Source organism: Athene cunicularia (genome assembly GCF_003259725.1).
Source record: "Athene cunicularia isolate RWA chromosome 2 unlocalized genomic scaffold, athCun1 chr2_part1, whole genome shotgun sequence".
Lineage (NCBI taxonomy): Eukaryota > Metazoa > Chordata > Aves > Strigiformes > Strigidae > Athene > Athene cunicularia.
The window spans coordinates 94,552,920-94,565,299 of NW_020799095.1; positions in this window are offsets into that span (position 1 = coordinate 94,552,920).

Here is a 12,380-nt window from a genome sequence, read left to right on the forward strand (position 1 = left end):
TTACTGCTTCAGGCTGAGCATTTTGGGTGAATTTTAAGCTAAAATTGTATATTTTCTTAAAAAACAAAAAAACAAAAAAACAACAACAAAAAACAAACAAACAAACAAACCAAAAACAAACAACCAAAGAAGAATGTTGATGTTAAAATTAAACATTGCAAAACTCTAGCTTTTCCTTTCGATTAAAGAAAAGGAATCCATTGGGACTGGGATAGTGCTATGTCTAGTATCAAGAGTGTGTCATTTCACATAGGCATTGTGAGGTTGGACCAAGCCCACAGGGAGCAGGGGGAACACAAGACCAAAAGAATCACTGTCAAAAAAATGCATTTTTCACATATTGAGTTTAAACTACATAACACTTGGCTTCTGTAGTAAGCTTGTCGTAACTTGCTGTTACTGGATAGAGAAGGGAAGGCAGAACTTTATCTGTAATACCAAGTAAAAATCAAGACTATGAACAGGGATTTTCTGTTTTCTGCTTAACCTGCACTTCCCCCTGCTGATGTCCTGGTGAGGAGGAGGAAGTGGAATGGAAATAAGTGAAAAGCCTGGAGGGAAAGAGGGAAAGTGCAAGGTCAAGAAACAAAAAGCAGATGTTATGATATTGGAAAATAGGACCATGGAGGAATAGAAGACAAGAAGGTTAGGGAAGAGCTATGAAATTGAAATAAAAATGACTTTATCTTCTCACCATGCCACAGAATTTTTTCTCTCTGGTGTCAGGGGATAAAAAAAAAAAAAAAAAAAAAAAAAAGAAATCTTAAAATAGCTTATTTTTAAAATGGAACATTTTAGTTGTCAGCATCTCATATAATTTTCCTTATGCTTGTTAATGCCATTGTTTTGCTCTTGTGCTTATTTTTGTTTGAATGCAGATCGCATCAGTTAGACTGACACCTCTTTCTCAAGAGTACAGTGTTATGGAGAACATTTCAGACTTTATGAAAAATATAAACTAGATTGGGAAATTTCTAAGGGAGCAACACAGAGTGATCAATCTGATAGAGAAATTACATGACAGGAAAAAAAGTAGGAAAATCTATGTGTAGTAGTTTATATTTCATTGAGGCAAACATTAAAAAAAAATAAAATATTGTGACCTCTCTTTTATTGTTGGTGTTGTTTTCCTGGAAGTGACTGTATAGTCTTTTCATGTTGCTGTATGACCATATCTTATCTGAGATACTTCAAGCGTTGGTTTGGAACAGCAGGGCACATCTGGGTGTAAAAATAAAATGTAGGGAAAAAATGCAGTCTTGATTTAAAAAAATTAATTACAAAAAAATTCCTAAATTTGATGTATATATTTAGATATGTCCTTCAATATTCTGATTGAAATGGCAGGAAACAATTGTGAACAAAAGTAAATTACAAAATTGCTGCAAATAGCTTCAATATGTCTGTTGTTGGGTTTGCTGTGAAGGATAGAGAAAAGCTATCTGTCAACAGTATCCGTTTTCAGACAGAACAGGCTTTGTGCCCTTATTTACACCCAGTACAAGCCCTCTGGAAATCCACCCATGGTTTTAATAACAGACTGAATTTGATTAATTTATGTGTTAAATTAGTAAGCATCAAAGTCCACTATACAAGTGCAGGATAGTTAGAAAATGCTTACTGAGACAAAGCTCCTGTGGTACCAAGGCCTCCACCTAAAGGGGAGATGGTTAAGTGGAAACAAGCTCCTCTTCAGGACAGTCATAGCAATTTACCTTTGTAACATTATAGCAAACACTGTCTGCTTTTGCTGTTTGGGCAGAATTTCAGAATAAATGGAAAAATGCTCTCTAGAGAGATGATTGGAAAATTCACTGTAATCAATAACAGTATTTTGTTGAGTATTTGAGGTTCAGATGTTTCCCATTCCAGTAGAAAATACTATCTCACTTTCCCTTCACTCAGTGGCATTCAACTTGAATAGCTATTCTAACAGAAAACTACCTATGAAGAAGGCTGTGGGTTTTTTGCTTATGCTGATAGAACTAGAATTTACCATGGCTCCTCAATTTGAGTCAAACAAAATTCACAGCTAATGCAGATTTGCCACCTACACAACCGTGAACAAAACAGTATCCTATATTTAAATCAATCAACTGATAAATTTAACCGCATACAGCTTTGTTGCTGTATAAATTATAACTGATTTTTAATGTATTCCCTCCTACAGTTCAGCATTTTTATTAAAGAACCCTTTTCAACACTTTTCTCTTTTCCTCCTCCTCTTCCTGCCTCTTCCTCATATGTAGTTACAGAGTTGTCAATGAGAGACAGATAGCAAATTTCACAGTCCCAAATAAAGCAGCGTTTTAAAATAATGATGAACATAGTCATACATTACTTCATTACAACATTTACTCTTTAAACTGCAGTTTAATGTTATTGTTGAGATGAAAAGAAACTACTTTTAGAGTGGGATTTTTTTAAATGGTCCATTTTTAAAATAAATTTGCTGCAGCATGTCAAGAAAATCTTTAAAATATTGCACAGTGTATGACTGCATTATTTCACCAAATCTCTGATGCTGTATAAGACCCACTGCTATGGTTTAGCTTGTATCTTTTGCACAGATTTTCTTAAAGGATATGTTGTACATCTCAAATGTGCATCTCAAATGCTGTACATCCCAAAATTACGACAAGACTGAAATAGGCATTAATTTGCTTTACTGTTAATGACCAAGGGGTTAATTTAATATTTGAGAAGTAGACAATAGATCCCTCTTGACTTCAGATAGTGCTGGACTGGATACCAGACATTGGATTAATCTCCATCTACAATGACTTATTTAAACCAGTCACCTGTATCTCAACTTGTCATGTAGACTTATTCCACAGCTTGAAAGGAAATAGGTGCTTATTGTACATTGTTCACTTATTTTAAGATAGGTGACTTGGGACACATACCTAACTTTAGACGAGAAAGGCAGAAGAGTGGTTTCTGCGGTCTCTGAGTACTGTTGGCTAATGCTTGGCTTCATACCATTTTTATTTATTTATTTATATATTTTTTTTAGGACAGTCCCAAACTCCTTTGCAGACAATCAGGCCCAGAAAGAAATTTGTAAAAATTGGGGTTTGGGGAAGCCTATACATTTTAAAACAAAAGTTGAATTTCTTTGAAATATTTAAATTTGTAACTGATGATATTTTAAGCTTTCTTTTTTTGAATATGGTTCTATGCTTTATATTTTGGAGTCAGGTCTCTTGATTTTTAATATTCTTAATAATAGGTGTTCTATTTATGGAGATAAAACATCTTTTTATTTAGTTTGTCCTGTTTGATGTTTTCATACAACCTAATGTGTTTGTTGAAGTTTTGCCTAAAGAAAAGGCTTACTCTGTGGCAGAACAAAGATAGAAAAAATGCTTGAAAAGTTTTGTGTTATTTTCCACTATATTCAATACACTCATGCTAGTTCAGCAGCAGACTGAAAGTCCGTGTTTTCTTATTCATTAGGCTGCTAAGGTCTCAGGTCAAGAGAAGGTTGTGCACCTTATCCCTGACAAGTGAACAGCCAAAGGGATGAAAAATATAGAGATGTGGCACTTGGGCCACAGCAACCCCCAGCAGCACTACAGGCTTGGGGAGGAGTGGCTGGAGAGCTGCCAGTCAGAGAGGGACCTGGGGGGGTTGATTGACAGCTGGCTGAACAGGAGCCAGCAGCGTGCCCAGGGGACCAAGAAGGCCAATGGCATCCTGGCTTGTGCCAGCAATAGCGTGGCCAGCAGGGACAGGGAAGGGATCTGAGCCCTGTACTCGGCACTGGTGAGGCCACCCCTCGATTCCTGTGTTCAGTTTTGGGCCCCTCACTACAAAAAGGACATTGAATGACTCGAGCGTGTCCAGAGAAGGGCAATGGAGCTGGTGCAGGGTCTGGAGCACAGGTCGTACGGGGAGCGGCTGAGGGAACTGGGGGTGTTTAGTCTGGAGAAGAGGAGGCTGAGGGGACACCTCATTGCCCTCTACAGCTACCTGAGAGGAGGGTGCAGAGAGCTGGGGATGAGCCTCTTTAACCAAGTAATGAGTGATAGGAAAAGAGGGAATAGCCTCAAGTTGCACCAGGGAAGGTTTAGACTGGATATGAGGAAGCATTTCTTTCCAGAACAGGTTGTTAGGTGTTGGAATGGGCTGCCCAGGGAGGTGGTGGAGTCTCCATCCCTGGAGGTGTTTAACAGTTGGGTTGACACAGCACTGAGGGATATGCTGTAGTTGGGAACTGTCAGTGTGAGGTTAATGGTTGGACTGGATGATCTTCAAGTTCCTTTCCAACCTAGACGATTCTGTATGATTCTTCTGTGTATGTGAGTGGGTAAGATGACTAGAAATTTGCTCAGTTATTGTTTTCATTTCAAGAGATTTTATGTGTTCATCTAGAATGTTTTGATCCCATCAATCAGTGATATCAATAAATAATTTCCTTTTACAGAAAACTGTCAGGAAAATTCTGTACAATACTCAGTAATTTCTTTGCAACTCTAGGCAGCATCAGTGCATGTCCGTCACAAGTATAATGAGCTCTGGGCTTGAATAGCTGGAACTTGGGTAGTTCTCTGCACGTATTGCAAAACCATGTGGATTTGTGAGGAAGAAGGAAAGGGTCAGAGTTTACTAGGGATACTTTGTTGCTTTCTTGGCTGCCAGAGGTAATCCCGTAATTGTGGGAGAGGTATGGTTCAACACAGACAATTGGATTCATCTTGGTTATTGTCAGGCTTAGTTTGTTTGCTGAAGTTTATTCTAAATATATTACAAAGGATCTGGAGATGGATTCATTTTTGTGTGTGGTAGAAAAGCAAAGGGGAAAAAAATGGAAACTGAAAGCTCCATGTTTGTTGACAATTACATAGATCTATCAATTGCCCTGTTTTCTGGAAATGAAAAAATGTCAGAACTAGCTAACTGCATAAGTGGTCTCTGAAGCATTTGTGATGGTAAGTAACTCATGTTAAACAGATGTATATTTTTGTTCTTACATCTACTGCCTTTCAGTATTACTATTTAGAAAGCACATGAGTGAATTTATCTTTCTGTGAATCATCATTCGTATGTCAAAATAATATTGTTCAGGTTCTGTCAAGGATATCTATTGCATGTATAAGTTAATGGAAAAAAAATATTTATCAATTGATACACAATACCTCTGTATAGATGTTTGTAACTTCTTAAAATATAAATAAAACAGTCTTTTACACTATATAGGAATTGTTGATTTAAAAGCTATACTGCAGACTAGTATAGACAGCCTCATAATGGTTATTAAGGTGGGATTCTGAATGAGTCCACAATAGTTTAATGAATCACTAGTGCAATTGGAGCCAACTCCAGGCATTGGCAGAAGAGGCAGTTGCCTAGACAGCAAGCTGGAATGGACAGGAAAACATCCGCAGATTAATTATCTTCCCCTAGCTATGATATATGTCTGGAAAGTCACTCTGATTGACTAATATTGGCAGCAATGTCAGGGTGTATAGACTAGGAGTTACTGCTATGTGGAACCAGGGTGGGAGAAAAGAGGCAGTAAGCGTGACGCCAAATTCTACCATCCCATTTCAGCACTACTTTTTTCTCCCTATGTCTTCTTCTACTGATGAAGGGCTAGACTTACCTCCCCATGCTCGGAGTTGCAAAATTCATTTTTGTCTACATTGCTGAGAGGTCTCAAGCTGGTTCCAAAAGCAGTTATGTTAGCAGAACAGAAAGTAATTCAATTGCCATCATAAGAAACCTATTTATATGACCTTTATAAATGTCCATTGAATTTTTCCACTTTTCTAGATGAATGAATGCCATAAAAGAAGGTCTGATGTGATGAAAAATTCATAGAGTTTAAGACCTTTGAATTTCTCCTGATACTTCTTTTATTATCAAATTTGACAATATCTTTTGAGAGGTACATCCGGTCTTAATTAAAGACTTCAAATTACAGAGAATTCATCATATTCTTTGAAAAGCTCTTCCAGTCTTAATTACAACCACTGTTAATAATGTAGAACTTATACATCATTAAAGTTAGGTCTTCAGGTTCCAGCTATTTGATCATTTCATACATCTTGCTGTTAATTTCTGAACCCCCTAGTGTGACCTCTCTGTGTAGTGATCTATAGACTGATCAACTTGCATCCTAACTTTACCCTCTAAAATTTAAATAGAGTTTTCTCTTTAACATGGGTCAGCTAAGAACCATCCACTGCCCTGAAGTAATATTCAGGGTAATTTTTAATGTATCAGCTTAGATCCCAGAAGGAAAAGCTTCATTAATAGAGCATGCTACCTATTCCAGTTAGCTAAGCTTGTTGCAACTAGTTTGAGTACCTGTGTGCAGAGCTACGCTGTGTTATGTAGACATAACTGGTCTCTCAGCATTTACACATTAAAAATAATGATAACAAAGGTACTCAAGAATAATAGAGTACTGATGGAGACGATACTTTATAAGAAACCCACAGGCCAAAATACATTAGCAGGGAAAACTGTAATAGTGAAATCTTCCCAGAATTTAGCCTTTGAAAGATCTGGGTTAAATGCAAAAGATTTTAATACAAACCTCATATTCTAGGTTAAGAGAGAACACAGGTCGCTGTTCTGTCTACAATCCAGCTTAAGTCAATCACAATTTACTGGTATATTGTTATGACCTTAATATTTCTGCACTACTTTCCTCATGTGAATTAAAGGAGGCCACTATCAATCTACTTAACATTTAGCACAGTAAATGGTAAAATTGACTAGTAAGTGCTCAGGAATGTATTTTTTACAACAACATTGAAAAATACTTGCAACAATGAGCTCTTACTTGAAAAGGCTTGATAGTCTATACATCCAAAATTTTTACGTGCCTAACTCTCAAATTGCTAAGGCTTACTTAGATGTTTAAAAATAGTTGGATTTCTAGACCTCTCCCCCTGCAGAACAAAACATCAGAATTAGGTGGGGAAGGATTCAATCAGCTTTACAAAGGCTGTTTACTTTAAAGTAGTCTCAAAATAAATGTTTTTTACTACTCCCCACCTCCATATAAATATTGTTTACTTGTGCCAGGTGAGCTAAACTGAGGGAAACTATTTTTTTTTTTTTTCAGGTGAGATTTTTGCAAAATTAATCCCCTTATCTGGCTCATCACAGTTATCTTGTCCTTGAAAAAGGAGGAGATGGAAATAGACAAACAGATATGATAAGAGTGGTAGATCACTCCTTTCCAAGGAGCCCTCATTAATGTACTTGTAGAACCACACCTTTCCAGTAAATAGCACTTATCATTTTATTAAACCTAATAGGACTGTGCAAACTAAAATATCCCAATAAGTTCGATGAATGTGGTCTTTATTGACAGCAAATCACTTAAGACTTTTAGGCAGAATGGGTTAAGTATTATGTAAATTCAGGGTACTGTGCTTCAAGCTGAGATATTCTATTTTAACCTGAGAACTTGCCTGTTTCCCTGTGATAATGAGTGAACATGTTACTCCAGCCCACACTCCTTTTAATGCAGTGTACTTTTTTCAAGTAGAGTGTTTGAATTCTTTGTGATGTAAATCATCCTAATATCTGTCTTAAATATTGTTTGGTTTATAAAAAGCAAACCCAGGAGATACTATTAATCACTGCTGCCAACCTGAGCATACCCATATGGGTTGTAATCTGTAGCTTTCCAGTTTTCTAATGCTTCTAAAGCTGCTTAATATAATTAATAATACAATATAATATAATACAATACATTATAATACAATATAATACAATATAATATGTACATTAATATAAGGAATAGAACTACAAAAATATGCTTAGTTAAGATTTGTAGTTGTACTCTTTCACTATAATGTCTAATTTAGTATCTCCTTAATCGTATAATTTGGAGACAGTGATGTAGATTATAACAGTTTTTATTTTCAGTCCTATGATTTAATTGCTACCTCTGTAGGTTCTCCTTGTCCACTGAAGACATTTTTCATACATATTCCTCATGGACTGGACAATATATTTAAAAATCTCTTTAAGCTAATTCTAATTTATGGTTGCTAGCAAATAAGAATACTGTTTTAATAACTGCAGGTGGAAGGTCACCTGTGATGCGGTGCTGGGATTTAGGCCCGGATTCAAAGCATACAAAGTCAATAGAAAGGCATGCACTTCATTGAAATCACTACAGGGAGCTTACATTAGTATCGCAAAGCTACAGCTAAAATACCTCTGCTAAAATTAAAAAAACATGGGATTTGTTATACCAAAATCAAACAATAGGTATGCCTCCATGCACTGATTCTTCATGTGTGACTTTTATTTGCAGTTCAAGGGTAAACCTCTGTTTACAGCAATATTATATAAAGCTTATCTACCTCATGAGTTTCTGATGTTAAGTTCTTCTCTGGCCCAAACTGTAGCATATATTTGATCACTCGCATGTCTGGTGAATGTATTATATCCTTCCTGGGTCAAAACTTAATGCCTGGTGAGGTTAGTATTGGGGTTTTTGGTGGTTGTTTTTGGGGTTTTTTTTTGGGGGGTGGGGGAGTTTATGACAAGAATTTCTTAGACTGCCAAGACACTAAGGAAAAGAATACTCCTTCCTCTTCTACTCTTTTGGTTTTATGTTATGATTAATTTGCCTACGTACTGTATTTAATATGGCAACATCTAGGGACAGGTTGCAAAATAGCCAAAATACAATCATCAAGCCTTGTATACTTAAATGTTTCCCTAAATACAATATTTGTAGCATCAATCTTCTTTCTCCAATCAGTGATGAGTTTCCATGGAGAAAAATATGCACTGATATAGATCTGCACAGCTACTCCAATGAATTTGATATCCTAAAATTTTGGTACTGCGCTGTTCTGACTGACTGCTGAGAATCTTCCTGAGGTCCCACCGCTGTACACAATGTCATCCCTGATGTTTTTACATGCTTTCAAATGAAGATCATTTCATAAAAATGCTACCAAAGTACGAATAGTCCCATATGCTTCATATGCAGTGTCTGAGATAGTCATGAATGGACTTAAAATTACCCCTGTATGCAGGTGGCATTTTTAAGGTGCCGTTTTGCAATCTACTTAAGCCGGCCTAAAACCGTACTGCCCTGTTGTGTCTGCACAAGGGATCATGTAGCAGTGAGACTGCCAACTGCTCTGACACAAAGGGGCTGGCAGGAGCACACAGCTGGGACAGAGAAAGTGCAGTACTGTGGCTTTTGGCAGTTGCTCCATCCTCTCTCTGCTGACAGTGACACCAGGCACTTTTGAGCCTTTAAGCACTCCAGTCTTGCAGTATTGGAGAACTCCACTAAAAAGAAGAGTCTTTGTGATATGGAAAAAAAAAAGTCACTTCCCTTTCTACTTTGCTTGCGTGGTGTGATAAACTTGATTGTGTTAATTTTTAGTTTTAATAAAACCAGGATATTCTTGCTTGCTTGTATTTTCTTGCTGTTGACTTTAATTAGTTATCATTCCTAAATAAGAAAAAAAAATCTTAAAAATAAGACAATTAAAAATTAAAAATACAAATTCAAATTAAGAAAAAAAAAACAGGAAGAACACTATCACCATATGCTGTTCTGCTCTTTTCTGTGTACTCTACAATAGTTTCCCTGTATTCACTTGACTCCCAAAAGATAGGAACTTAGATAACAATTGTTTATATACTTTATGTTTCACACCCTTTATTTGTCAAAATGTTCATCAGCAACATCAGAGTCCTTCCTCCAAAACTAGTTTACTAGCTAATGCTGTGGGGCTTTGTTTGTGTTCCTGTCAGGGGGGCTTACACAAAGAGGAAGTGGACTTGGATATTGCAAAAGTCAATGTCAAGCAGAATAGGGGACCCAATTTGAAGGAATGATCCCTTCTCTGACAATGAGTTATATGCTTAGTGACGATACTCTTTATTGTAAAATGTACAAGCTACTCTTGGATGACAGAGGGTCTAATTCCCTGTAATATAATTATTTTATGTGTACAAGTTTGTTGGTGTGATTATATTATTGAAAGGTAACGTTATCACAGGATGCCTCTAGTTTGGAAATAAAAGGTGTTGTATGCTAAACCAGACAAGACTCTAGGTTATCTGAGAGCTGAGAGATTTTGGTTTGCATCCCAGAAAGGAGAAAAGACCAATGCACCCATGGCTTCTCTGTGCAAGGTGGGTGCTTCTGACCAAAGGATCATTGCATTAAAGAGGATTCTCATGACCACTGCATTGTCCTCCAATGTTGTTTTTTTTTTGGTCTGTCTGTTGTAGAAGAAGGAGATGTGCATGAAGTATATTTCAAGAATTCACAATGAATTAGATCTATGACTGGATTTAGATTAGGAAAAGTGTGTTTCAGGCCACAGTTATGTTTAGTAATGAGATAAGCACTGAGCCCTACCAATACGAAGAGGTTTCTGAGTGGTCAAGAGCTCTCCCCCAAAGTTGTGCTGCCTCTGAAATACAATCTGTACTTTAAGCTTTGAAGTTTATGTACTTTTGCTACTTGAGGTGTTAAGCGGAAGTTTCAAAAGTCTACCTACCTTACCTAAATATCCAGCTCTTTTGTGCATGTGAATCAATGTCTCATATTTGACAGCAGCATCTTACTCATTTATGAACTTTTGAATTGTTATCCTGTTTGACACCAGCAAATATTTTGTTGCAGTCCAGCTGATTATCCTACTCTTCACTTCCATCTGTTAGCACTTGGCCTGTACTCAAGCAGGATAACACTGCTAGCATTTTCAAGATCATTCAGATGGCTGATTTTGGTATCAACACAAGAATTCTATCCCTGAAGCATATCACCAACAATGACCCATGATTTCTTATACTAAGAACCTGAAGTCATGGCAAGGTCACTTTCCCAGGAGTCAAAACTCATTTTCTTGGTAGATATTTTACGGCACCTTTTTCCTGCTTGATAGTCCATCAGCCTTGCTTTTCAGCTATTCATAGCTATGAAGAATATTTGAAAATGTAACAATATAATGCAATTTGTTACCAGATGGTCAGTGTTTCTACAAATAAAAATGTAAATGGTAACTTTTAATAGCTACTTTCACAATTAACGATTCTTTTGAAAGTGACCTTGATTTTACCGACTGCTCTTTAAACAGCATTATGCAATCAGATAAGGCAGAATGCCAATGCAATTCAGGCTCATTTTATGCAAAAGAGTTGGTTACAACCCAGGGTCACTATTTCTAATTACCTTAAACCAACTCCTTTGAAGTTTTCTTCACTTAATTGTTTCTCCTGGATACCAGTTGAATCCATGAGGTTTTGTTTTCCAGTTGTAGTATAGTAACTATGGGTCTCTGCTGACTATTGAAAATTAGTAATAAAAAAAAAAGATTGAATACTAGTTCTACAACTATTGCTATTTGGGGTGGGTTTTTCTGAAGCAAAATGACTTGAAAATGTCAGAAAGTAACTAGCATTAACTAGTTGAAATCACAGATGGTTAAAGATGCTCTTGCTTTGCGATTGGCTTAGCAGAAAATCAGCCTGAAGTATTCTGCCAGTGCCTCTTTGATAATGTGAAAGAGCTTCCACAGAAAAAGAGAAATGCCTTACAAATACCTTCACTGCCTTATAAATAAGACTTTGTCAAAGCGGTATCATTTGTGAATATATGGGGCCAGTCAATAATTCAATTTCATGCTTCTCCACAAATATCACATTGCAATTGAGCACTGTATATGTAATGATCTCACCACCCGTCCGAGAAAGTGTGAAGGGCTCTTGGGAGAACTCTACTCTTGCTTTTATCACAATCTCTCTGCACGTTCTGCTCATTCCGAATTGCCTGACAATTTATGGGAGAAGTCATTCTCTGAGGCTTCAGTATGTTCCAGAATAGGTCGGCCTTGGGAAAAACGTAATGGGGACAATGCAGGGTAAAATGGGAATAGAGGGGAAAAAGATTTAGGAGGTTTTCGTTTGTAGTGTATTCTACTCGGTTTTGACCAACTTAAGAGGACTGTAGCCTCTGTTGTTGCTTCACATTCCCCTTTGATCTCCTCCTGCAGTAACTTCCCCAGAAACATGAAAAGGCGGAATTTTAACAGATTCAAGGTCAGGGAATTATGTGCTGATCTTTGGTCATTATGCAAATTTCTTTAGATGGGAAGATATGATCCGGGCGATAATCAGTATTTTTCCCTCTTTAACCAAGTCCATAGGGCACATCTGAAAGATTAGGATGGTTCCAGATGTAGTTCATCATTTATGGAAATGTGCATAATTTAATCCTCCTAAGGTGCTCTCTATAGCACAAAAACAGAATCAGTATCCATAATGTATGGCCTTCATATATTCTTTTCAAGAGAGTTATACATTGACTAGCTTAGGAGATACTTAAATATTCAACTGTATTTTCTAAGATATGGGGCTGTCTCTTATACACA